This window comes from Cucumis melo, chromosome 10, assembly GCF_025177605.1.
Source record: "Cucumis melo cultivar AY chromosome 10, USDA_Cmelo_AY_1.0, whole genome shotgun sequence".
NCBI classification, from domain to species: Eukaryota; Viridiplantae; Streptophyta; class Magnoliopsida; order Cucurbitales; family Cucurbitaceae; genus Cucumis; species Cucumis melo.
The window spans coordinates 21470499-21497399 of record NC_066866.1 but is presented as its reverse complement, the minus strand read 5'-3'; the positions used below and the strand labels follow the sequence as shown (position 1 = coordinate 21497399).

The 26901-nt window shown below is 32.8% G+C and overlaps 2 long non-coding RNA genes across 2 annotated transcripts in view; one reads left to right on the top strand and one right to left on the bottom strand.

Annotated features, from left to right (window-relative positions):
- Positions 1-24661, top strand: part of LOC127151237 (uncharacterized) — a 51472-nt gene extending 26811 nt beyond the window's left edge. The window contains exons 2-4 of the long non-coding RNA XR_007824005.1: positions 22915-23014; positions 23261-23310; positions 24115-24661. This is a non-coding gene — a long non-coding RNA (uncharacterized LOC127151237). The remainder of the gene's footprint in view (positions 1-22914; positions 23015-23260; positions 23311-24114) is intronic.
- Positions 4988-6789, bottom strand: LOC127151236 (uncharacterized). Its single transcript, XR_007824004.1, has 3 exons — positions 6505-6789; positions 5638-5775; positions 4988-5229 (listed from the first exon to the last, which is right to left on the bottom strand). It is a non-coding gene; the product is annotated as an uncharacterized LOC127151236 (long non-coding RNA).
- Positions 24662-26901: the final 2240 nt, after the last annotated feature.

Below are 26901 nucleotides of genomic sequence, written 5' to 3'. Positions count from 1 at the left end.
AATGCTAAACATTCTATACTTATGTCTGCATCATGAAAATTTCGAACTTTCAAGACCACGTTAACTCAGAAGTATATATTTCCATCTAAGGATCAACCATCACTCTTGTAGTTTCCTCATAAAATTTATTCTCATATAAAACAAGAAGATTAGGAATCGTTTGTGGATGCTAGACTAAGTGAAGAATGAGAGATAAATAATTTTGATTACATTTTCACTTTAATTTTGTTTTGATATCTACCTACAAACTAATGCGTTGGACAGGATTATAGTTGTATTGAAAGAGAAAGATGGTCAAAATGCATATACAATCACCACATGTCTCGTAATGGATATGCTAATCTTGCCGATGAACTAGTGAGTATTTGTAATTAAATTAAAGAATTTATCTTAATATGTTGTTTTTAACTAGATATCTATCTTTTGTTGTAGACAATTATGCATGATGTTTCCTATCATTCAACTCTTTGGAAAGAAGCACGGAAAGGAATAAATAATGATTATTTTGATGATGCTACTTGAGATTGTGCCTCTCGGATTCTAAGTATACTTATGATTACAATACATAATCTTTTGTTAACCTAACTGATGATAAAAATACTTGTATTGTTTTATAGGATGAATTAGTTGCCACACATAAAAATGAAAACATCTTGACTGACGCATTTGGTTCCAAGGAGCACGGTGGACGTGTAAGAGGCGTGGATGGTTTTGTCTCTCAATCACTAATATTTCAACACAGTAAAAGGGAATGAGAAAATGATAACTCCTCAAGTATAAATATGTCATAAAGAAGAGGATGAGTCGAGATGCAAAAGTGACAAGAAGAGAAGTAATCACTCGAGGTCATCCATTGGAAGTATTAACATAGATCTTGATGCCGATGAGGATCTAGTCAACACACCTAGCAACAAAGGAGTCGAGCTAATTGACTTTGTTGTCACTTTTAATTTTTTAACGATATAGGATCAATTGTTCTTAACTATGCTTTTAATATTTGTAAAGGGAACACCATGCCAATTGTCTATAGGATCCATTAATAATATTGTTGCAGTGGCCACGATAGTTGAGGATAACATTAGCTATCCCAATGTTAAAGTTCTAGTAGACGTGGTTACGGGAGAAAATTTGGCTATACCCAATCCAGTGAAGGGAAAGATAGAGACCTTAAATCAAGCATTGGGTAACATTATAGAATGGCCTCGTCGGCTTGCTTCTACGATAAATGACAAACAAGTGTGAATCTTTTTTTACTATTTAAGTTTTGATTATATTTGTATATGTGTTTTGAATTTAGAACCTTGGTTGTAGTAGGAGCATTCAACTAGAAGGATGTCGTGTACTCTTCAAATTATACTAACGTTAACGGGACTATTAAGTTTTTAAATAGACATGCCATGAACAACATGAAGGATGTAGACATGATTTGCATCTTAATGAATGAGCTAATATTTGGAAGTGACAAATTTGTTTATTTAGCTCGTGAAGATTTGTTGCATTACTGCAGCATGGTTGAAATCGGCTATATGTGCATACTAGCGTATATTACGTAAGTATAAGACAACTTTTACTCATCTCTTTATCTCCAATACCATTGTTGTAGTTAGTTTGCTGATATTTTAACTATGGTTGCTTTTACTTTGATATCTTTGGGATGAATGTGACTGTGCAAGGAATTTTTTTTGTCGTTGAGCAATCAAAAATATCGTCACATATCAAGGATCGTGATCTTCAATCCAGAAATTTAGCCAACCAGCTAGAAGCAGTTAACTTGGAACAAAAAATGATAATTCCATATAATACCGGGTAAATAAAGAAGAGGAACACATTAATTTTTTTCCATTGAGCTTAAATGCGTGTACTCGCATTGAATATGTTGTTTATTGTAGTTTTCATTGGATGTTGCATGTCATCGATCTTCGTGAAAATTGCGTTTATGTCTTGGACTCTCTTCGAGGTAAAGTCAATGAAGACATTCATGGAGTCATAAATGTGTAAGTGTATTCACTTTATTACTTCTTATTTTACTTTATTGTCTTCTAATGTTTCAAAATATTTAGAGGGTTGAAGACATGGCAAGCGAAACACAATCTACAACGTTATCGGTCAACTCCAAAATGGAGACCTGTAAAGGTAATTTGCATTTACATGTAATTATTTTCGATGAAACATAAGATTAATTTGTATTCAATTTATATACATGCAGTGCCCTCATCAATTGGATTCTGTAGGGTGTGGGTACTACGTGCAAAAGTATATACATAAGATAGTGCATAATTCTAGTACTTCTATTACTATCCTTGTATGTTTCTACTTTAACTTTTTACATATTACAATTTATGATCTAAACTCATACTTTCCATATCTTTCTCTTTTTGTGTAGTTCAATACCAAAAGTGCATATAGGCAAGAGGAGATTGACGAGATTCGAACCAAATGGGCAGCTTTTGTTAGCAGATTTGTGTAAGCTTTTAAATGTTTTTTTTTTTTGGTCAAATTAAGTTAGTAGTTGGTTTTTGTAAATACTTCAGGTTTTGGGATTTTCGCTTGAAGTTTTTAATTAAGTTTTTGTAGGGACGGGCAATCCTATAGTTTTTAGAAGGGCAAGCAGTCCCGTACTAATTGTTGTTTGTTAGATAGTTTGTACGTATATTTTAGTTAGTGGAGGAACTTTCTATTGTACATATACATTGGTTATTAATCACGATCTTATATATTATCTTTATATTTTGAGTTTTCACTTACAGTTGGTGTGTTTATTCAAATATGTGATTATATATAGGAGTTGGAAGATTTTATTTGTTGTAGTAGTATATAGAAGGGTGGAAAGGTGTGTTGATATTTTAGGTGTTGGATGATCGTATTTGTTGTAGTACTATATGAAAGTGTAGAAAAGTGTGCTGGTATTTTAGGTGTTCATTATTGGTTTGCCATGGAGGACAACATGCGTTGTTTGATATGTGTGCTTATATATATATATATATAGGTGGATATATTGGAAGATTTGGAGTAGTTGAACTTATGGTGTTGAATATAGTTGTGTTTATTGATATGTGATTATATGTAGGTGGTGGATGATGCATATTTGTTGTAGTTTTTATATGGAAGTGTGGAAAAGTGTATGTTGAAATTTTAGTTGTTTAATCTTGTGCATTGTATGTGTTTATTATTTGTTGCCATGGAGGAAAGCATACATTATTTGATATGTGATTATATGTAGGTGGATATATTGGAAGATTTCGAGTAGTTGGTCTTATGGTGTTGAATACAGTTGTGTTTATTCATATATGATTATATATAGGTGTTGGATGATGTGTATTTGTTGTAGTTCTATATGGAAGTGTATGTTGGAATTTCAAGTATTCTTGTGTGCATTGCAGGTGAAATAGTTATAAAGTTTGTCATTGAGTAGTAGGCATTCTATAGCCAGCGTGCAAGCAATTTTTTTATTTTTTACAATATACGATGACGAACATTACCTGACGTAATTCGAGCCAAATGATGTCGGTTTTGCCGTCATACAAAATAGTGTAAATCCGACATTAAAGATATCTTTAATGTCGGTTATCCACCGACATTAAAGGCATTCAATAACACCATCAAAGATGTCGGTTTATAACCGACACTAAAGTCCAACTGACATTAACAGCCTTTGACAACGCTCGCAAAGATGTCGGTCGCGAAGTGACATTAAAGGCCAGATTTCTTGCAGTGTTTAGTCCACCAACCATTATAATTAGTAGAGTTGAGTTGGTTCTTAATTTTATGAACTCGTTCCAATCGCTTTTAGTGTTTTCAATTACATGATTAGATGATTTTACCATCAATGACTATGCGACCATAGTCTGGTGACTATGCTGCCACAGTCTGGTGGTATACACAAATGACCAACTCTCATGACTACTTTCATTCAGCCAACTTTCAGTGATCAATTATGGTAGAAGATTAACCTTTGTTCAGTCAACTTCAGCAATCCTCGTTGATCTCTTTGATTACCAACATCGACAGTTACCTCAAGATATAAACCCTAGTGAAGATTGCCTTTTACAGCCATGTCCGACAACCATGTCGAGCAACAAAATCAAACCACCAACTTCGTCATTTTACGAACTTCCCGTTGTATATCAATTGTTGATTTTATAAACAACTTTATTTTGTCTACACCAAATGCAATAGTTACATATAGAAATCGTAGAGTATATATTGTGTCCGCATCTCAAATGAGTGTTTAAAACCATGAAAAATATAGGTCAATAGAAAAACAAAAAAGTTGAGAGAAAATATGCATCAATTTTAAGTTAAAAAAAACTCAATATGCACTCTTTAACTTGTATATATCTTTTTTCTGAGAAGCACTACTTTTATCCCCCAACACAAAAAGAAAAGAAGAAAATTATAGAATTTTTCTCACAAACTTGATAGCATAATAGTATACCAATTTAAATTAATCAACCAAATTCATACAATTTATATTATCCGATAATCATTTCACTAGAAGAAATCTGACCTTTAATGTCGGTTTAAAACTGACATTAAAGAGCTTTAATGTCACTTGGCAACCGACATCTTTGTGAGCGTTATTAAAGGCCTTTAATGTTGGTTGGGCTTTAATGTCGGTTTAAAAACGACATTAAAGGCATCTTTAATGTCGGGTTAAAAACGACATTAAAGTCCTTTAATGTCAGTTTTCAACCGACATCTTTGATGGTGTTATTGAAGCCCTTTAATGTCGGTTGGGCTTTAATGTCGGTTTAAAAACGACATTAAAGGCCTCTTTAATGTCGGTTTGTCAGTTTTCAACCGACATCTTTGATAGTGTAATTGAAGCCCTTTAATGTCGGTTGAACTCTGATGTCGGTTTACAACCAACATTAAAGCCTAGTTTTTTTATTCATTTTTACAAATTTATTTTTATTTAATTGTTACATTATTGTCCTATAGACCGACATTGGGTCACTGTAGATAAATATGTTTTTCACACGCCAACAAATCAATGAAATTCATATTATGTTAGAAACTATAATATTTGTCTTTTACATTTGAATACACAAAATAAAATCTTAATATTATGTTTATATATACAGTCTACAATAGTACATGAAAAAAGATTCTAATACAAGAATTAAATAATTAAAAATCCTAAATGCCTTCTCAGTCTTCAATTTTCAACGACCGCTTGGCCATCTCTGCACAATCGCTTAGCTTTCAACCCGATATGACTTCAATTATCTATAAACAATATCCAAATAAACCATTTATATAGAATAACAAAGTTGTTTGAAGCACTAAAATTGCAGAGAAGGATGAAAAGTTCTTAAGATTTTATATCCACACCCCAATCCACATAACTCTCTTTAGTCTACCCCATCCATCAGGTTTTCCTAAATCTCTTCAATCTAATATTAGAAATATTCTATAGATGCAATCATATACAATCCTTTTCCCAAATAAAAAAAAATATATTTTTTGTGTGGCAACCTATGAACTCTTGTAATTAATTAGCTCATAATATTGCCCGCCAAATGAATAATCAACATTTTTTTACATAACATTATTATGAAAACCAATATCAATCTATAAAGAAATAAGCAACATCAACACAATAAGCTGAAAAGTAAAGCAATCATATTTGTATACCTTGGGTGTGGAGAAGCCTTGATTGGCTTTTGGCCATATTTCCTCCATGAATAATCATCATATCTGCTAGCTTGTTACTAATCGTGGGCACCATAATCGACCGCTTCACTGTTGTGTTATTAAAGGTCTTCCCCTTTCCTACCATTGCATTTCATAACAAAAATATCAACACAAAATACACAATCAACAACCAACAATCTATTTGAAGCATCATTTAATCTTTAGAATTGCATAAACAAATATGCATTTCGCACCAAACACTTTTTAAAGAATTGTTCTCATTTACAAAAGATTTATAGAAACAAATATGTATTTATTTATTATTATTTTTTTGTCAAAGAATAAACTGACCCACAGAAGTATCTCCCTCCCTTAGCAAAGAGTTACTCATACATTCAATAAAACAACATAGTGTAAAGGTAACTACGATTAGAGAGGAGAGAACTAGAGATCATGGTAATTAGAGAGGAGAGAGCAAAATAGCATATAAATTTGAAACATATACGATTGTGCAGAACCAACAATGCTAACTTGAGATTGATCCGTTAAGTTCTAGTTTCCGACAACATAACACATCTTCAACCGTTTACTTAAACTATGTTGTGAAAGAGTTTTATTTTCTCATAATAATCTACACAATATACTCTCGAATAATGAGGCAGTATGATTTAATGCAACATAGCTTATGTGGTTTCCTTTTCTCATGGATGATATAGCTGATATGGATTTTAATTTAGGATTCTATTTTTTTTATCTACATTAATCTTCAGATTCAGCGAATAATTATCGGACAAATTTGTTTCCTAAAACTGTTATTTGACTTCTGTGACAAGAAATATTATCAAATAGTGGAACAAATAATCTTACATCAGGTTTGAGCACTCCGTTGCACTTTTGGCAGGTTAGAATACAGAAATCATGCTCCCAATATTTTTCATCGATTTCAATATCACCATTTGGCCTTTGCTTCATGCCAAAGCTCTTATCCGATCCTGGGACTCCATCATCCAAACTTTCGATTGCTTCTGCCCACTGTAGCAAAATATATTTGCTGAAAGCTCAACCAGAAGTCATTCATAATCCACAAATTTTCACCTCTGATTGAAAATAAATGATATAAAATATGGAGTGAGGAACCGAAAGATGCTTTCTCTCAGGTCTCGTTTGGTAAACATTTTGTTTTTTGTTTTTGTTTTTGAAAAGTTAAGCCTATAGGCACTTATTCTACCTCCAACTTTCTTCCTTTGTTATCAACACTCTACCAATGGTTTAAAAAATCAAGCCAAAACTTGAAAACTAAAAAAAAAGTAGCTTTCAATATGTTGTTTTTGTTTGTGAAATTTGGCAAAAAATTCAACCATGTATTTAAGAATGATGCAAATCTCGTAAGATATAGAGAGAAGATAGGCTTAATTTTCAAAAAAAAATAATAATAACAAAATGGTTACTAAATGGGATCTCAGTAAATCAAAGTTTCCAAAACAAAAAATAAATAGGGTGAAAAGTAGTAAGCAACAAGCTTTGATGCCAATCACAAATAACAATAATAAAGTGTGTTTGTTATAAACTTTTAGATTTTTTTTTTCTTAGAGTAAATCACTTCTCTTACAAGCACTTTCGGAGAATAAATACTTATATGCTTTCAAAGTGTTTTTCATGTACTTGTGGAAGTTTCAAAATCACTTTTGACTTTGTGACCATAGTCCATTAACCGATTTTAGCCACTTCTCACAATTCCAAAAGTCATCCCAAACTCATCGTCAAAGTTCAAGTTATACTACTTCATATGCCTATTGGTAGAAATATCTGAAAAGGATCAGCAAACATTTCATTTCATACTTTTTGAGTTGGAAAGATAAGTAAATCAGATGATCATTACTCAAAGACCAAACAGAACAAAAACAAACTTTTGGGTTGAGAGCTTTTAAGTCTTGTGGTTGAGGAAGACTACCATCCAAAAAAAAAATGAAAAGAAAAATAAAAACGTCTAGAGAGAGAGAGAGAGAGAAATGGAAGATAAAAATGAAACCAAAACATAAGGAAACTTTAGTGGAAATTTGGAGAAGATGGGTAGGGATGGAAATGAAAATGTAAGAACATAAGACAGCAAAAGAACTACAACACTTGAGCAACGTTTTTTTAGATGTTGTTTTCCTTTTCTTTCTTTCTTTTTTATTTTTAAGATGAAAACCAGAACTTTAGGCATATGAAAAGTAATCCCACAAAAAGAATCGGCATAGGACAGACTCTAATAACATCTGGCATCATATTACAAATTTACCACCAACATAACCTTACAATAACATTTGAACATCAGAAGATTAATAATAACAAAAAAAAAATGAACCAACTATTTTCAAGGATAGAACAACGAGCATTCTGCTCTTTTCATGTATTTCAGTTGGAATTTTGAATTGAAATTCATGGCCAGCAGGGAAAAGGAACCACCAACTCGCTATTGAAAGCTCAAAAAGAATTTACCAAGGAACGAAACTTGGCTATGATTCTTTAACTCTTTGTCTATCATGGAATATTTCAAATTAGACCAGAATATAACTACTAATGGATACCGCCAAAATTAGAGTGAGACACAATCTTCCACTTGACACATTACAATTAGCAAAACATGAGGATGCACCACCAGCCAAAGACAAGCGTTTTTTACTCGGCAAGATGTTCATCTAACAAAAGCTCAATTAACATGTTAACATATTTTAGTATTTTCAGCACTACGAACCTACTTCTGCAACTCTAGCAATTAATCTTACTTCCTAGTGAATGTTACCCATTTCTTTTCACATAGCAGCAGAGCATTTCCCCTTCCTTTTTCATCAATTCTACAGTGCCCCGTTCTTCAAATTATAAGTGTTGAAACCCAATTCATGAACTACAAAGCAAAGGTAACCCAAGAAGATACAATACTATGAATGCACGAAGATGACGCAATTCATACCAGTGGAACCTAAACCTCTTGAGTTAAGCATAGAAAATTCACATAGTGCAATTAGACAAATGTCTTATTTTTGGGGCATAAACCCATCATAGATTCACGAGAAATGAAACGAACAATTAATTACTGAATGCAAAAGAAATGTAAATTCAATAATCAAAGGAGGAAGTAGAGGGAGAGTGGAGCATACGCAGAAGGGTTGATGGAACGGCAAGGTGATGAACATGGGGATCGTTCATAATGAATTTTCAATGAGCAAAACAGGATCTCCCGATAAATTCTAAAGTTTTTGTTTATTTGAAAGCTGAGGAAGACGAAATAGAGAGGCTGTGGTGGTAGATTGAAAATTGAAACATCAAATTCGACTCTCAAGTAAGGAACTTGTATTATACACATGGTTCTAATTTGGGATATTAATCATAGTCCACGTTGCATTGGTTTCCACCGGCTGTTCAATTACTCTATGATTTCATTTATTCATTACAGCTAGAGTGGATAATTATTGAAGTGAGATCTGGCCGCCTATGGGATGCTGTCTTTGTAGAGCCAATTTTCAAGGTCTGTTTAACACCGTTTCATCCAAAAAAACAAAGTAAATCAAGTATACAAAATCACTATTAAAAAAAAAAAAAACAACCAGCTGATCCCCATGTTTAACCAAACAACAAGAGTAACGAAAAAGAAGAATACTCAGAGTGAGAAGAAAGTTTGAATCCGAAACAGAACATGAAAGGAATTACTCAAATACGAAATTCAAAACCAAACAGAATCTGCAACAAAAGTCACTGGATGGAATTAAAATAAATAAATAAAGCAAATAATTGAGAGCTAATTCCAAACATTGAAACATACCAAAATTGACCAAGAAAGGAATAGGTTTGGAAGGTGGAGATCTGTATAAGGAAGAATTTAAAGATGGAAATCAGAGATCAGATCTGAATCAAAACCCTAATCTCATCAAGAGAAGAAAGAGGGAAAATATACAAATTTGCAAACCTTTTCTTTTATCTTCATGAAGAAATTAAACCGAGAGAGAAAAATGAGTTGGCCAAATATGGAAGAAGAGATGCGGTGAGATCGTAGATAGTAGAGATGCGAGACGAGAGATACGGAGGGAAGGAATGGAGGCGGCTACTAGTGGGTTAAAGAAAAGCAACGCAAACCCTAAATTATATGGAAAATATTAATTTTATAGAACGGAGGCGGCTACTAGTGGGTTAAAGAAAAGCAACGCAAACCCTAAATTATATGGAAAATATTAATTTTATAAAAATAAAAAAATAAAGATTAGCTTCAATGTCGGTTTTAAACCGACATTAATCGCTCCGCTTTAATGTAGGTTTAAAACCGACATTAAACATCCGTATTTTTAAATCGACATTAAACCTCCGTTTCTATTTTTTCCAACCGACATTAAAGGTCAAATTTCTTCTAGTGTTTGATCAAATTCGAGATCCAAATTATGTGAAAAAAGCAATTTGTAACTCGCTAGCTTAAAAGAAAAGATAAACCAACCTAACCTTTCAAACAACAAGAATAATAATAAAACAAGTTTAAGGGAGGAGAGATTCCACTCGGTTTATACTGGTCACCCAGTGTGGGCTACTTCAAGTTATCTACTACAGATGCAGGTTCCACTAAAATAGCCAAGGAGAATATTACAAAAATTTACAATGTTTTGAAATGATCTCTCTTACTTTTCTCTTTAGAAAATAATCGCATTACAAAGCTCACAACACTCTCCAGGAAAGAAAAATAGCGCACTAAACGATGCAAAAGAAAACTCACTCAACGGTAATTTTTTCCGACGAATACACAGACCAACAAGTATGAAGAAGCTCTCGACACTCATCCATCTTCTTCACACCAACTATGTCAATTTTGTTTGATAGTATGGGGTTCCATTTCAAAACCAATTAGCAATAAGAGGAGTAGCCCATCTATCTTATATAGAGTGTGAGTCTCGTTGGTTTTTCGAATGTGTGACTCTCAACCTCTCAAATTTAAAGAAAATTTTCACTGCCCATATCCATTTTCCATAATAACCCACCTCCACTTTAGCGGATCACGTATTAGCTTGTTGGTTAAGCATGCTTAATGTATAAGCAAGAAAGAAAATCACACGACCTTTGATCTTCAACATAAATGGGCTTGATTTTGGGCTCCATATTTCATAACAATCTCCCTCTTGGAGACAAACAAGCATCATGTCTCCACGGCCGCAGTAGCAACTCTTCTCTCTACTCATGCAGGATTCTAACTTTTGAGAATCTTTTGAAGTACCAAACCTTCATCTTCCAAAATTAATAGTTGTATGTGTTTTGTTTGATTCTTTGCTAAGTGAATAGCACTCTCTTTTCCCAATTTCAAGTCAAGTTCTTCTAAAAAAACTGAAGCCATATCAACTCCTTACTTGCCTCAGTAACTACAACATACTCAGCTTCTATAATAGAAATGGCTAATATTTTTTGCAGTCCAGAAATCCACTAATAGCAATATTACCCAAAGTAAAAACATACCTGGTAGTACTTTTCCTGCCATATTTGCATTAACATATCCCCGTAGTTTAAAATCTAACCTTTTAAAGTGCAAAGCATAATCACCATTCCCTCTCAGATATCGAAAAATCCACTTACAGCTTCCAAGTGCTGCTTCCCTGAATTACTCATGTATATGCTAACCACTCTCATTGTATGTGCAATATTTGGTCTTGTGCAAGCCATGAAATAAATCAAGTTGCCTATAGTTGAAGCATATGGCAGTCTTTTCATATGATCTCATTCCTACTTAGTAGTGGGTGAGTTCTCCTTAGATAAACTAAACAGACAAGCTACGAGAATACTCACAAGTTTTTTGTTTTCCATGCGAAGTCAATTCAATAACTTGTTCACATATCATTCTTGTAATAATGTCAATGTACCGTATTTTCAATCTTTATCCCTAAGATTTGTTTAGCAGCTCCTAAATATTTTATATCCAATTCTTTATTAACTCAGCTTTTATCTTTAGAATTTCTTGTTTGTCTGAACCTGTTATTAACATGTCATCAGCATATAATAGTAATATAATGTGAGATTTATCCAAAGATTTGATGTAGCAGCAATGACCTGCCTAATATCTCTGTTGCTCAAAAAGTTGTCAAACTTCTTATACCATTGTCTTGGAGCATGTTTGAGACCATACAGGCTTCTCTGGGGTTTGCAAACCATTTTCTCCTCCCCTTCAACTATGAATCCCTATGGTTGTACAATATAAAATTCTTCTTCCAATTCACAATGAAGAAATGTGGTCTTTACGTCCATCTCTTCCAAGAACAGATTCTCTTTCGCACTATTGACAATACAATTCTAATATTGGTTAGTTTAACTATAGCAAAAAATATCAGATTAAAGTTAATACCTTCCGTCTGTTGTAAGCCTTTGGCTACATTCCTTACTTTGTATCTTTTGCTGCCAAGGAGTCCTTTGCTTTAGGGTGTGTTTGGACTGTCTATTAAAAAAAATATATTTTTTTTAAGAATACATTGTTTTAAAAACATTTTTTATAAAATGTGATTAAAATCTAAACACTTACATGTTCGGTTTGATCTTTTTATAAATGTTTATATGCAAAACTATATTTTGTTTGTCCTATAATAACAATGTTTATACTTAGGTCAAATTTCATAAAATACTATGAAACATTACAGACTAATTTCATAAATGTTTAATTGCACGTTATCTTGAAGTTATTACCTTTTTAGTTACTTGAAATTATTGATCTTCAAAATAAACAATAATTTCATTTTTTTTTTTTTTGTATTAATTTCTTTTGGACAATTCAATTTTAGAAGTACAAATATCTTGAAAAGTAAATACTTAACCATAAAAAAAGATAATTAATTTCTACCAACAAAATATAGATAGAATCAATAATTTTTTTGAGAACATATAATATCAACTAGACAAAAAGTGTGCAATTGAATAACGTTCTTTATTCATCTTCATTTCATGAACTGAATGATCATGTTCTTCCTTGGCATCCTTATTATTTCTTTCACAGATGTTAAGGCGGAGTAGTTTAGTTGGGAGAAGAACATTTGCAAACCCCTATATCTAAATGTATATCAACACATTGAAAAAATATTCAAAGTATTTAAAAAAAAAAACAAAAAGAACGACAACGTGAAAAATAGATAGGAAAATGGAATAGAAAAAAAGAGTAAGAAAAATAGATATTTGGGAGGAATTCCTCATCAAACACCAAATAAACATTTGTTCTAAAATTTGGTTTAATGTGTTTTCTCTAAAATGGTTTATTTAATAATCTCATTTTCTTAAAAGTTATTTTAAACAAATGTCAAACATATTAATTTGTTTTAAAATGAATTGTTTTAAAAATTAAACACTTCAAAATCAATCCAAACACACCCTTAGTCAATAGATCAGTTTATTCTACAAAGCTTTCCTACCTTTAGGTAACTCAGTCAGTTTCCGTTGGTCGTAACATAATCAATATCGTCTTTTATTTCTAACTCCCACTTCACATAATCTTTCGGTTGAACCACTTCATCGTAACATTTAGGTTCACCTCTATCAGTTAATAATATGTAATTTAAAGAAGAAGAATACCTATATGATGGTCTAACAGTCCTGCTTGACCTCATCACTACTAAAGGTTGTGTTCTTTGAACTTGATTTAGTTTCGACAACTGGTTCCACAATATCTTGTACCAGCTCCTTAAGAGTAATTGTTCTTTATTTTTCAATAATTGTTGATTTGGGCTTGACCACAAGGAGACTTATTGATAACTTGTAGAAATACAAGTTATTGTGGTTTTTTAAGTAAAACAATTGAGTCAAAACTCGAGATAAAGGACCAAAATGTATAACTGTTACTGCAAATTTGTAATGTTAAGAGATGCACCTTACATAACTCTCCACACCTGATTAACTATGCTTTTAAATGTTTTCACACATATGATAGCAAGAAGAAAAGTGAAGTTAATTGCATGAAGAACTCATGCAAGAACTCAACGATAAAAAGTTGCAAGGCGAGTCGTAAGGCGAGATGCTAGCACAACACCATTTACACGATAGAAGTTGTTGCCACTTCCACTGTCATTACTTTCACGGATTATCATGACTCTACTATTTTGTGTTGTGTATCGGGAATCACGCTCTACAATAGAAATGTCATCCCACCGACAATGCATCCACTATAAAACCGAATGTCAGTGAAGGTCCCATCATAAGTGAGAAGAAATAATGAGAATGATTTTCTTTTTCACACATTTCTATAACATGAAATCCATGTGTAAATGATTATATATAAAATTCTAAAACATAGTGCTTGATCATTATCAAATTCATGTACGCTATATACCTGATTTTTGAACCATTCAGAAAATGCTCGTTGATGTCTTTTGTACTATTCAGAAGCGCTTTGAACTTGCCAACGTATCAACCTGAAGTGAATCCAAAAGTCAATAATTATTAGTTTATGTAAGAACAATGTGTAACAAATACTTAAAATGACCAGTGAATGTGAAGGTTAGAAATGTGTAACGCCCCAAAAATTAAGATAATTTATTGGGCGTTATTTTGAATCCATTTAATGAGAATTATTTGTTTTAGGTGGGAATCGAAATTAATTAAATATTTCTTGGATGAATATTTAATTAATTAGAGGTTTTGGCACGTGGTGTTTGTTAAGTTTTTGTTTAAATGGTAGGTTAAGAGAATTAAGTAAAGTTGTGGATTTTTAGTGTTGTTGAAGTTGAATTTAATTAAATAATTATGGATGTTATTTAATTAAATTGTGGGGTGGAAAGTTTGTTGGAGATTGAATAATTATATGTATATGTGGAAATATATATATATAATTATTATGTTAAAGGAAAAGATAATTATATTTGTTGAAATATAATTATTTAAGGAAAAGATAGTTATTTTGGAGAAAGAATATTTAGTAAGGAGAAAAAGTAAAATAATTATATTTTGGAAAAATACAATTATTTGTAAAAGGATAATTACTTTGGAGAAAGATAAACAATAATTAATTATTGTGGAAGATAATTAATTACTTTGGAGAAAGATAAATAATAATTAATTATTGTAGAAGATAATTAATTATTTTGAAGAAAGATAAATAATAATTAGTTATTGTGGAAGATAATTAATTATTATGTAGAAAGATAAATCTTGATTCTGGAGTGAAGTTGTTATGGTTGGGTTAAGATAATTCATTTTGAAGTTATAAGTGATTTATTGGAAAAGATTTGATTGGTTAAATTAATTGAAGACTTAAGTTAATTTGAGATTTTGGAGGGAAAAGTTAGTTTTGGTGGAATTGTAATTAATTGAGTATATACATATGGATATATATATTTAATTAATAATTTGGAAAAGTGAAGTTAATTATATGATGAAATATAATTATATTTATTTGGAAAAGAAGATAATCCATGAGGAAAGAGATAGATTGATTTGATTGGACAAAAAAGATATATATTTATTTATAAGAGAGAATAATGGTTTAAATAAATATATATTTATTGTAGATTTTGGTGAGAGAAAAATAATAATAATAAAGAAGTATTATTATTATTACTAATAGTTATAAATGCCTAAGATTAAGGCATTGATTTAGGAAAGATAATGGGAATAAAGATATATGTATATTTTTTTGGTATTATATATATATCCTAAAAGGAAAAGGAAAAGAAAATAATAATAATAAATATTATTGTTATTATAATATATATATATATCCTAAAAGGAAAAGGAAAAGGAAATAATAATAATTATTATTATTGTTATTATTTGGGTCTATAAATAGATTGGAATGCTTAAGTTGGAAAATAAAGGAAAAAGAAAAAGGTTCTTCATCTTCTTCTCTAAGATAACCCTCTGCTGTCGCCGCCTCAGTTGAAGTTAAGATTGGTCTCTTTGGAAACTTGAGGATTTAAAGTGATGAATTTTTCATCAAGGATAAGAGGATTTTTCAACCTCCATTTGAGTAACCTTGGTAAGCAAATGATATTAAATTAATATTTTATTGATTTAATTTTGGATCTATTTGAGGCTTCTTTAAAGGTTCAATTGGCTAAACTTTTTAAGATCTAAATCTTGGATTTTTCCCAATCAAGGTTGAATTGGTTTCAACCCAATTTTTAGAAAGTTAATTAATTTGGGAGGATTTTTGGATGTTAGCCAATTGCTAATTTCATTAATTAAGATACTAAGTTTTCCTTTTATGATTAGGATCAAGTTAATTGGAGAATTTTTACTGTCAACTAGGGAGTACCTTGTTTGGTTAAAATCTCCAGGTAAGAGATTCTCCTACTAGACCTTCGAACTGAATTTAAGAGACCGCATGTAATTATGATTATGCATTGATGGTAGCTAAGATGCACAATTTGATGATAATGATTATACTGAGATTATGATGATAGTTGATGTTGATGATGATGACTGAGATTATTATGTTGATGATTGATGATGATAGTTGATGTTGATGATGATGACTGAGATTATTATGTTGATGGTTGATGATGATGACTGATGTTATGTTAAGGACTGATAGATTGATGTTGATGATTGTTAATGCATGATATATTAATCACATGATTAAGGACGTTAAGATTAATACTCATGCCATGTTATGATGTTATGTTATGCTACATGCTATGGATAGGGTGTTCTGTTAACTTTGTCTATTAGAGTCGTACCTGCATGGGTGTCCTTCAAGATCACCACCTATTTAGGACTGTGTGGTTCGACGGGACGCCAGTCTAGCATGTATATAGATATGATTCGAGTGATTCGACGGGGTCCTCGCATCCCGATTGTCTTAGTGTTACCCCCGGGTTCACTACAGACCAGCATGTCCTAGGTGCTCCCCCGGGACACCGAAGACCAGATTTTCGTTCCTACGGGAGCGCATGTTGCACGTGTTCGGGAACGTGCCAGAGATTGGGTACCATTTTCAGGACTCTAATGGGAAGTTAACAGACACCTAGTGGGACTAGTAGTAGGTCCCTTACTGAGTATATGTTTATACTCACTCTTTCTATGTTTAACATTTCAGGCGAAGGTAAAGGTAGAGGAAAGCTGGCGAGCGACAGAGAAGGATCCGTGGCATGCCATATGGGGACTCAGTTTTGCTTCCGCGTTTATGTTTCAGTGTTTTAATATTCCATTTTTAATGAAAATTTATTCTTCCCTCGTTTCAAAAAAAAGTGTCTCTTGTCATTGTTCCGTTTTAGTAACGACCTCAGCTTAGTATAAAGAGTTGGGTCGTTACAAAATGTGTACTTCCAATACTCGGATATTTCATCTACGTTATTGAGGATGCACCAATGAAAGAGGCGTTTCTCTTCCTATGATAGGGTTCGTACACTTGATGCCCCTCATGGTCGTACTTTCTACAAGAGAATTTCGAACTCACCAATCACCTTGTCATCTGAAATACTATCATCATTTCATTCATTTCTAGTGAATCGAATCTCAATTCCACTTAGGTACCTCAAACAAAAAGTCATTGATTTATACATGAGATATGCTTCTGCAATAGACCCTCAGGACGTGCTTTGTTCCAATCAAACAGTTTTATTGTGGTAGAAACCAAACTAGCAACATGGATTTCGTATGGTAGGTGAACAGAAAGGTGCACCATTACGTCGAAGAAGGCAGGTGGAAATATTCTATCCAATTTGCAAAGTATAATTATGATATATGCTTGCAATTGGTCCAAATCACTTACTCTTATCGTTCTTGTGCACAAGTCACGAAATAAAGTACACAGTTCAGTAACAGCGGTGTACACATTTTTCAATAAGTATGCTCGAACACCAATAAGAAGAAGTCAATGTAGCAAAACAATGATACTCGTGTGTTTTAAGACCTGATATTTTCCCGTTTCTATCATTCACACATCATGAAATATTAGAAACGAATCCATCGGGAAACTTAATTAATTTTAGGTACTTGCATAATACAACTTACTCGCCGCTAGTTAACGTGTAACTCGCATTTGGCTTCAACAATCTGTTATTGACTTCTATCATGTGTAAATCCTTTCTTATTTGTACTAAGCAAGTTGTCACATAAATTCATTTCAATATTCATTACATCAACTTTTTGATGTAATAGAAGTCTCGACCAGTAAGGAAGTTCGAAAAAAAAATACTTCTTTTAATTCAATTAAAAGCTCTCTTTCTTTTCTTATCGTTTAATGAAGGATGTTTACTCATAATTGGAAACTCTAACAAATCTAGTTGTTCCAAGATGTTATGCCCATCCATTACCATTGGAAGGGCCCTACGCTCAGCCTTTCCATCGTGTAGTTTACTTCTATGTCAAACGTGGTTCTATGGAAGATAGTGTTAATGTCCCATGAAAGATATATTTTTCCTCTTATCCCAAATGATGATCTATCTCTCAAGCATATGGGACATGCTTGATACCCTATCTTATTCCACCTGGATAAGTCACCATATGTTGGAAAATCATCAAGTGTCCATAACAAGGTTCCATACAACTGAAAGAATTGTCCGATAAGAGAATCATACGCATGCACACCAAAATTCCATAACTTTTTTAGTTCCACCATCAATGGTTGGAGGTAAACATCAATTTCTGTTCCAAGAGATCTTGGATCGGGTATGAGCAATGACATGAAGAAGTTTGACATTTTCAAATATTTTCAAGGTGAAAAATTGTAAGGAATTAACACCACAGACCACATACTATACGAGGTACTCAAATGACCAAACGGATTAAATCCATCTGAAGCTAACCCCAAACGAACGTTTCGTGAATCTAAAGCGAAATCAGAAAATCCACTATCAAAATGCTTCCATCTCACGGCATTAGCTAGATGTCTCAACGTATCCTCTATTTCAACTCGTTTATCCTTATGTCATCGCATGCGGAGGAGCCTTCTTGTGATACATCTCATTCTCCCGACCTTCCTCCATTTCCTCTTCGTGGTCAATCAGAGCTTGTAAATCATTAAGCATACAAAACATTTCATCTTCTTCATTAAAATGGTTACTACTAATTCCTTCATCAAAGCTTTCTATACCAAGGTCACTGGCTCTCTGTGATATACCTATTATGTATAGGAAAGGGGTATTCCAATTGTTAATAGATGTCACTCCACACCCTCTAATGAGTCCCAATATGTACTACTACAAAACTGGGCTTACTTGACGCTTTTTAACTGTCAAATATTGGTTTACTTGACGATTTTCAATGTGTCAACTAATCCAGTGTCAAGAATAAGGGAGGTTTACTTGACAGTTTCTAAGTGTCAAGTATAATTATACTTGACATTGAAAAAACGTCAAGTATATAATTCTACTTGACAGTTTTTATGCGTCAACTAATCCAGTGTTCAGAATAAGGGGGTTTTATTTTTGACAGGTTTTACACATCAAGTGAAATTATACTTGACAATTTATAGGTATCAAGTATATAAGGTTTGTTCAAATAAAAAATTATATATTTTAAAATATCCATATATCTTATATTCACCTGTTTTGAAGTCCAACAATATTAAAATACACATCAATTGAAAAATTGGATCAACCCAAACTTTCAATCAACTAACAAATTGCATATATATCCTTGAATATACATATAATTGGTCATTACATACTTAGAACTTAGGAACATCGTTCTTATTCATATTACAAAACAAGTTATGATCGTCATTCTTAATCATAAAAGAAAAAGTACATATAATAATAAGAAACAAAGACATCACCCTCCTCCAAGCCCCACACTCTTGGATAGCTCCAAACTCAAAGTCTCACGATTGTTATCATCAACTCCTTGAAATCTACAAACAAAATGAGAACAACATTAAAACTAAGAACTCTAACTTTTAAGTCTAAGACCTTTGACACTATAATTATGTCCTTGAAATAGACACAAAATGTAGGATCTCTATGAAGTATTGGACGCTTACAACATACTTTAAGAATTAGTGGATGGTTGGTCACATAGCTATCAAAAGAATAAGAGAGAATACATGGGATGTCATAGTTACTACCTAGAAAATATCATTGATGATACTAAAAAAACAACTAAGGTACCCATTATCTAGGAAAGCCAAACACCAGCTAAAGCTAACAAACCAAACAACCAAAAATAACTAACTGAAAATAAACAAAACTAACAGACAGGGCTGTAAAAGCAAGTAAATACAACAAACGCTAAAACACTTAAAAACCCAGAAAGTTGCTACATCAAACAGCATAAGCTATATTTTTTGGATAAGAGTAACATCATAAGACATAAATGAATAAACAAATTAGTAACAACATTAATTAGGAAAAAGGTATGAAAAAGATATTTCAGCCAATATTTCATAAAACCCAATGATATAGTCCAGGATGCAACTGAGAGACGAAGATAACCAGGGGAACTAAATTTGCTTGTTTCCAGTAAATAGTAAATATCAACTGTTCCAATACCGTGTTGAAAGCCTACATCGGTATGCTATGAGCATGCAGTATTACTTCTTTTATATAAATTTTTCTTTTTTATCAAAAGGTTACCATTGATTATGTTCATTGCACCGACAACAACTTGATGAGCAGCAACATCGTATACATGACGAGTCGTTGTCGTTGGACCAAAAACTCTATCTGAAACATGCAAGAAATACCCATTTGAAAGAAGAATAGCAAATTCATCGATACACGGGTCCGAGGAACAACTGAGCAGCCACTAAATAACACAACTATAACAACAAAAAAAATGATAGAATACTCAAAAAGTTCTAGAACAGCTTTTCGAAAGCTTAAATCACAATGCAATTCAAAAAGAAAAGGTACTTGCAACTTTTTGGCTAAAAAAAAAGTTATGGAGTCAACAGTTGACTACACAGGATAAAAATGAATTCATGATCCAGAACAACTTGATGGTAACAAATTCAAGCAAAGTGTGATCGAAAATTGAAAAGGAGTTCAAACGAACCAAATCCATAAGCGATGGATGAGTTGAATTTGTTCCTCACTGTGTATTCTCCGTTCGCATACCAAGCTATCTCGTCTCCTTACTCCAAGTCAAAAACAAGAAGAGAAAAGAAATAGAATAAGCTTCCAAGTACCATCACCAGCTCGAAGATGACAAACTTATCAGCCTCCGCCAAAATCAGTCCACCATTTCTTCAAAGAATAGAGTAAAAAAAAAAGCAAACAATACCTCAGAGGTCTAAACCTAACCGCGACCGTCACATTTTCTTTAGCCTTCATGACATCGGAACGGTCAAGTGAAAGAATGGAAGGGTTCGGGTTACAACTAGCAGTTGTCATCAGAGAAACTGAAACCTTCGACGGAGGTCTCAAAGATGTTGTTGAAGAAGTAGTTGTAGGTCGTCCATTCGGCCTGGAGGGCGACGACAACCCCGGAGACTTCCGTGAGCGGAATGGCGAGATGGTAGAAGGTCTTTGGGACCTAGAAAGGCTCGTGGAGGACACCATTTAAGGAATAGAAACAAGCAAGGAAGATCGTTCGTGGTGTGAGATCGTTCGGTGACCGGCCATCTGGAGGGATCGTTCGGGCAATCATGGCCAAGAAGGGGAGCGTGCGAATTGGAGAAAATGGGGGAAGAGGAAAGGTTTGGGGGAGAAAAGATAGGGTTTTTCTTTTACAAATTGGGAACAAAAGAAAATTTGGGGAAAAAAAGAGGGAAAGGTTTTTTATTAGAAATTAGGGAACAAAAGGGAACTTTGGAGAAAAAAAAGAGGGAAAAGATTTTTTTTAGAATATGGAGAAAATATATATTATTTGACATTTAAAAAATGTCAAGTAATTAAATCTAATCTTGACGCTTTTAATCTGTCAAGTATTTAAAAATAAAAAAAAATAAAAAATTTAATTTTTTACTTTTTTTATTATTGACGTTTTTTCATATTACTTGACAGTTTTTATTAAAACTGTCAAGTATTTCAAAACTGCAAGTGTCAAGTATTGCCAGTTTTCCACTAGTGATGAGTTCATACATCTCTTGCATGGACACCTTATTCATCTGTAATCATCGATGAGAAAATTGGTAACCTCTAAAAATTGGGTCATTCCATTTCTATACTTAACCGATAACTTATTCCTAAGTTTCATCCCACCCCTATCCACCGTTAAAGACCTAAAACATAAATAAGTTTGATTAGTTATATATTCCTCCTCTCAAACCCTAAACTCACTCTCATTAATAAGTTATGCCCAATCTCTCAACTTTTTCACAAAAGCTAGGTTTAAACTATAAAGACTATCATAACTGCAGAATAGCTATAACAAACTAACAACAAATAACTTCAATCTTTACAACCTACTTATGCCTTCAAACATACTTTCCAATCTACCTAACACTTCACACCCCTAAAATTACTAACAAATTCAAAACTAAGTTTGCACTAAAGAGGCTATCATAACTACAAGATAGTCATAAAAAATCAACCATAAATTACTTCAACCTTTACAAGCTACTTAATAATTCCAACAAATAAAACTACTAAGAAATAAACAACAACTAAGTTTCAACTAAAGGCTACCATAACTGCAGGATAGCCAAAACAAATGTACAGGAGGGATGATGTATAGTAGCAGTAGTTGTAAACCCGATATTTTCTTGGTTTAATTTCTTTAAATGTGGAAAAAAAAAAAGAAAAAGAAAATGGAAATTAAGTGTAAATATAAATATATATATTTATATATTAAATAGTTTTATTAAATTAATTAAAGAAAAGAAAGAAAAGAAAGGACAAAAAGAAGAAAAGGAGAAGAAAATTTCATTTTCTCTTTTCTTCTTCTTCTTCTCTTCCCTTCACCGCCAAGTTTGAAGACATCCAAGTTCTCTTTATTTTTTTTTCTTTTTCCTTCTTCAATTTGCAGAGAACTTCTAAGAGAGAGTTTGGAAGAAGAAGAGAAATTTTACTAGAATTTTTAGGTTGAAGAAGAGGAGGAGAACTCAAGCAAAGTGTATCAATGGCTGAATTTTAGTTCATTCTGCACATCACTGGTTTTTAATTCGGTTTGAACTCTTCAAAAGGAATTAAGAGGTGAGATTTACATTTACTGAAAGTTAACTCATTTTTAAACAAACTTTATGAAGAACGTTGGAGCAAATTCGGATTTTCATTTGGTGCTTTTTGATGAAGAAAACAGGGCAGTTGGTTTTCACTCGAAATCAGGAGGTCTCTGGTTTTTCTTGTATTTCAGAGTGTATCGGTGGAGTTAGAATTTCTATTTGGTATGGTTGGAAAGCTTATTCAATTTACTACAACTTTTATGAAGAAATTGTAAACCAAAAACGACTAAAAATTGGTTAAATTGTAGGAACAAGTTAAAGAGGTCGTGTGCGCGCGATTCTGGAAGTGGTTCTGTTTTGAGGGTTATATGTGTTTATGCACGGGGAATCAGATTTATATGTCTTCAGGTAAGTTTTAGAGGATCTCAAAGTGAAGAGTTTGATATAAAGAACACTCATTTTGGTTAAGTATTGAGAAAGTTATAGTTCTTTGAAGTTTATGTTAGAAATCTGGAAATTTTAGAGAATTGTTGAAATAGGATTTTATTTCTTAAGCTTTGTTTTCGTGAGCGTCATCTTTGGTGCGACATGTTATGTATATCTTTAGGAAACCAGAATGTTTAAGGTTTTAATACTCGGTTGGGTTGTTGGCAGGCCGAGAAGAATTAAACCGAGCTTATAGACCAAGGATCTAGCCCAAGACTGTGAGTGACAAAACCAACTTTGAAATATTTTCCATAACTGTTATTATGATTGAATGCGATAAATGTTTATTTACGAAGCCATGAAAGGTATTTGAATTTCATGACTATTTTCAAGTATACATTTGGAGACTAGATTTCTTAAAGAAATTTATGCTAGCACGTAGATATTAAATGTTTGGAAAGTATTTAAACCACAATATTTTAAGCAAAGCATGAATTAGTATGAAGTTTTGTTTTAAGAACTACAATTTTCCACGAAAGAGCTGAGTAAAGTTCGAGCTTTGTGTAAAATTTATAAGCAGGCATGTTTTAATATTTTATGATGATTTATGAAATTTTCATTAACTACATGACTGAGATCTTGAGCCTGAGGCTAGAGATTACCGTGTGCACACTGGTTAGATTTCGTTGTTGACGTTGAGTGTACTCCGTAACAACGATGCTGTCGTGAGTGCTGGGCGGGCCCCACTACGACAAAGACGATGGGAGTGCTGGGCGGGCCCCACTACATCGTAGTGCTTGTAAACGTTGTTGTACTAGGTGTACCCTACACAACGTAGATTCGTCATGTTAGTTAAAATGCTTCGATATACTTGATATGCCTTGCTAGATTTCAATGATGAACATGTTGAGTATTTAAGGAAGCTATTCTTACTACTACACATTTACATTTGCGACTTGTATAAACAGATTTATATGTGTAAAGTTTTCACGTACTCTTATCTTTAAATTCATAGTTTTAAACTGAGTCACTCACTGAGCTTCATAGCTCACCCTTTCCAAAATGTTTTACCCATTTTCCAGGTAGAGATCGACTTCCCGGTGCCTGATAGACTGCCTTAGTCTGCGGAAGCTTCATTATCGATTGCCAGTACATGTTTTGAGTTGGGCATAGAGTCTGTTGTGTTGTGGTGTATATACACCCTTGTATGTTATAGATACTCCACAGTTTGTATAAGCTTTAGGAGCCGTAGTTGTGTAAATTTTGTTGGGTATATTTTGATTAAGGTGTCTTTAGGTTTATTCGTGAAATCGGTAAATTTTGAGGTACACTTCATGTATGTGTTTGACTAGCTGTGTTTGACTAGCCTAGGATCCGCTGTGTTTTGTGGCATGTACAATAATTTATATACTAGATTGGCAAGTTCATCACATGAAAGTTTTAAGCAGAGTCGACAGATACAGGTACAGAAAAGCGTTGTTTGTCAGCTTCACGCCATCTTCCGGTCTAAGGTAGCAGGTAGTCCGGGAGGGGGTGTGACAGTAGTAGTGGTAGTCTTAGTGGTGGTAGTAGTAGAAGCTAGCAAATTTTTTTTTTAATATTCTCGATTGGCACTTCCTTTTTATCGTCTTTTTTCTTTTCCTCTCTTCACATTTTTTCTTTTTTTTCTTATTATTTTGCAATGTTTTTAAATATTTTAGTGTGCTCTTCCTTTCCATCTTCTTTCTTCTGCAATTTTTCTTTTCCTTTCCATCTTCTTTTTCTCTTCTTCTGCAATTTTTCTTTTACCAAATATACAACATCTATTTTTTTTCAAACTGTTATTCTGTTGTTTAAGATTGTGCGTCAAATATAAAAGATCACAAAAAAACCGCCAGCATATTTGAATGCCAAATAAAAAAATTGTTTAGATTTGGGTAGTCAAATTTAAATGATCAAATCTAAACAATCGTGAACCAAATATAAACGATCATGAACCAAATATAAACGATCGTGTACCAAATCTAAACGATTGTGTACTAAAAAGTCCTAAAACAATTGTTGAGATTTAACTACCCAAATTTATGTTGGAATTTATGTCTTAAAACTCGTAGTTTGTAGGTAAAATTATATTCTATTAAATAAAGTAGTTATTGAGGACTTATTAGTGAAAATAGAATACTATAATCTTGAATCCAAATAACTAAAGTCTCGAGGCTATCTAGTGTATACTTAAACTTTATGTAGAGACATAAATGTGGATCAAGTTTGAGTTTTTAACCCAAATGGTCTATAGTGTATGAATAAGTTGGACACCTTATTCCGAGAACACTATGGATGTTGTCCGCTCTGTAGTTAGTACAAATGATGTGATCCTGAATTATGTAAAGAGTTTACATAAGACTGGAATTCTGAAATAGTTACTTTTAAGTTATAACACCATTGACTACGTAAACTGACTATTTCGATTATGATGGCCTAGGTAACTTAATCTTAATCCTGAGCTAATTATGAACTTATGTTCAGACGGTATAATCCTTAGATCTGCATAGGTGAGGGAAGCTCAACGATGCTGGCCAGATGAATGACCAGAAACATAGGGTGCAAGACGAAATCCAAGTCTTGAACCAAGGGATCCCACCCTCTCATTGACAGGAATTCGATTTATAGGTTGGTCCTTAAACCAATTGTTCAATAGTGGATCGATGGAACTTAAGGAACAATATGTAATCTCGAGGGTAAAATGGTATTTTGACCCAACCGAGATTACAAACAACCTATAAAGGATTAACTTAATGTCATGGTTATATCAAATAGATAGAAATATATCTATAGTAAGGCGAGTGCAACTGTGGGACTTTAATGGAATGATCCTTTAGTTAACGAATGTTGATCAGCTCGATCTAAAAGGATTTAGCCAGTTAATCTTGATCGTTGGAGCCCATGATCTATAAGTCTATTAGGTTCTCCTGCTAACTCATATGAAATTAACTTAGAACCATATGTTGGAATAATTCGAATTGTTCGAATTAGGTAGAGAGATAGAAATCGATGAATATATGTGATATAGTCATCGGTTATAGAGCTTTATGTTTAAATGTGATTTAAATATTAAATATCTGAATATTGCTTCATATTCGGAAACTCAGAATTTATGAAAATGGTCAAAGTTGTAAAATGTCAAAATGTTGACCTTTTTACTTTGAAAAGTCAAACTTGGGAGGTCGGAATTAGTCAAGACGAACAAAATGGTAAAAATTCAAAATGATGACTTTGACTTAGTTTGTCAAATGACTATATTGCCTTTGGAATAAAGTTAGTGGGAAAATCCAACATTTTGTTGGATAATCCCACTAACACTTAGTGGGACGTGTTTACATGTGATGCAAACAACAAACCCTATTAATTTTAAATGGAGAATGAGGTGTTGATTTTTAGAGTAATTATTTTCATGCATTTTTCATGTGATGTTTTTATAAAAATTAGGTTTTGAAAACTATCATGATACTTTTGATTTTTTGGAGAAATTATTCAAAACATTCAATTTTTTCTCACCTCTCCCATAGCCAATTTGTTGGTTCCTTCTTCCTCTTTTTCCATTCATCTCTCATATTTTTTTATTCACTTAACGGATCCCACAATCCAGTTCTAAGTCCAAAGAATAGTGGGTCAACACTAGCGGTGTTTCTAGGTACATGATCATTAAGAGATTTCAAGGATTTGAGAAGCTACAAAGGTAAGTATTTTCCTTAACCCTAATTTCTTTTAATTAGGACTTATTAAGCTTGTTAACTGTTAAATTAGTTTAGATGCATCTAGAGTAATTTTTGATCCATTCCTTCGCTACGCATGTTTTGTTTTCCCATCAATTTAAACGATCAAATCTAAAT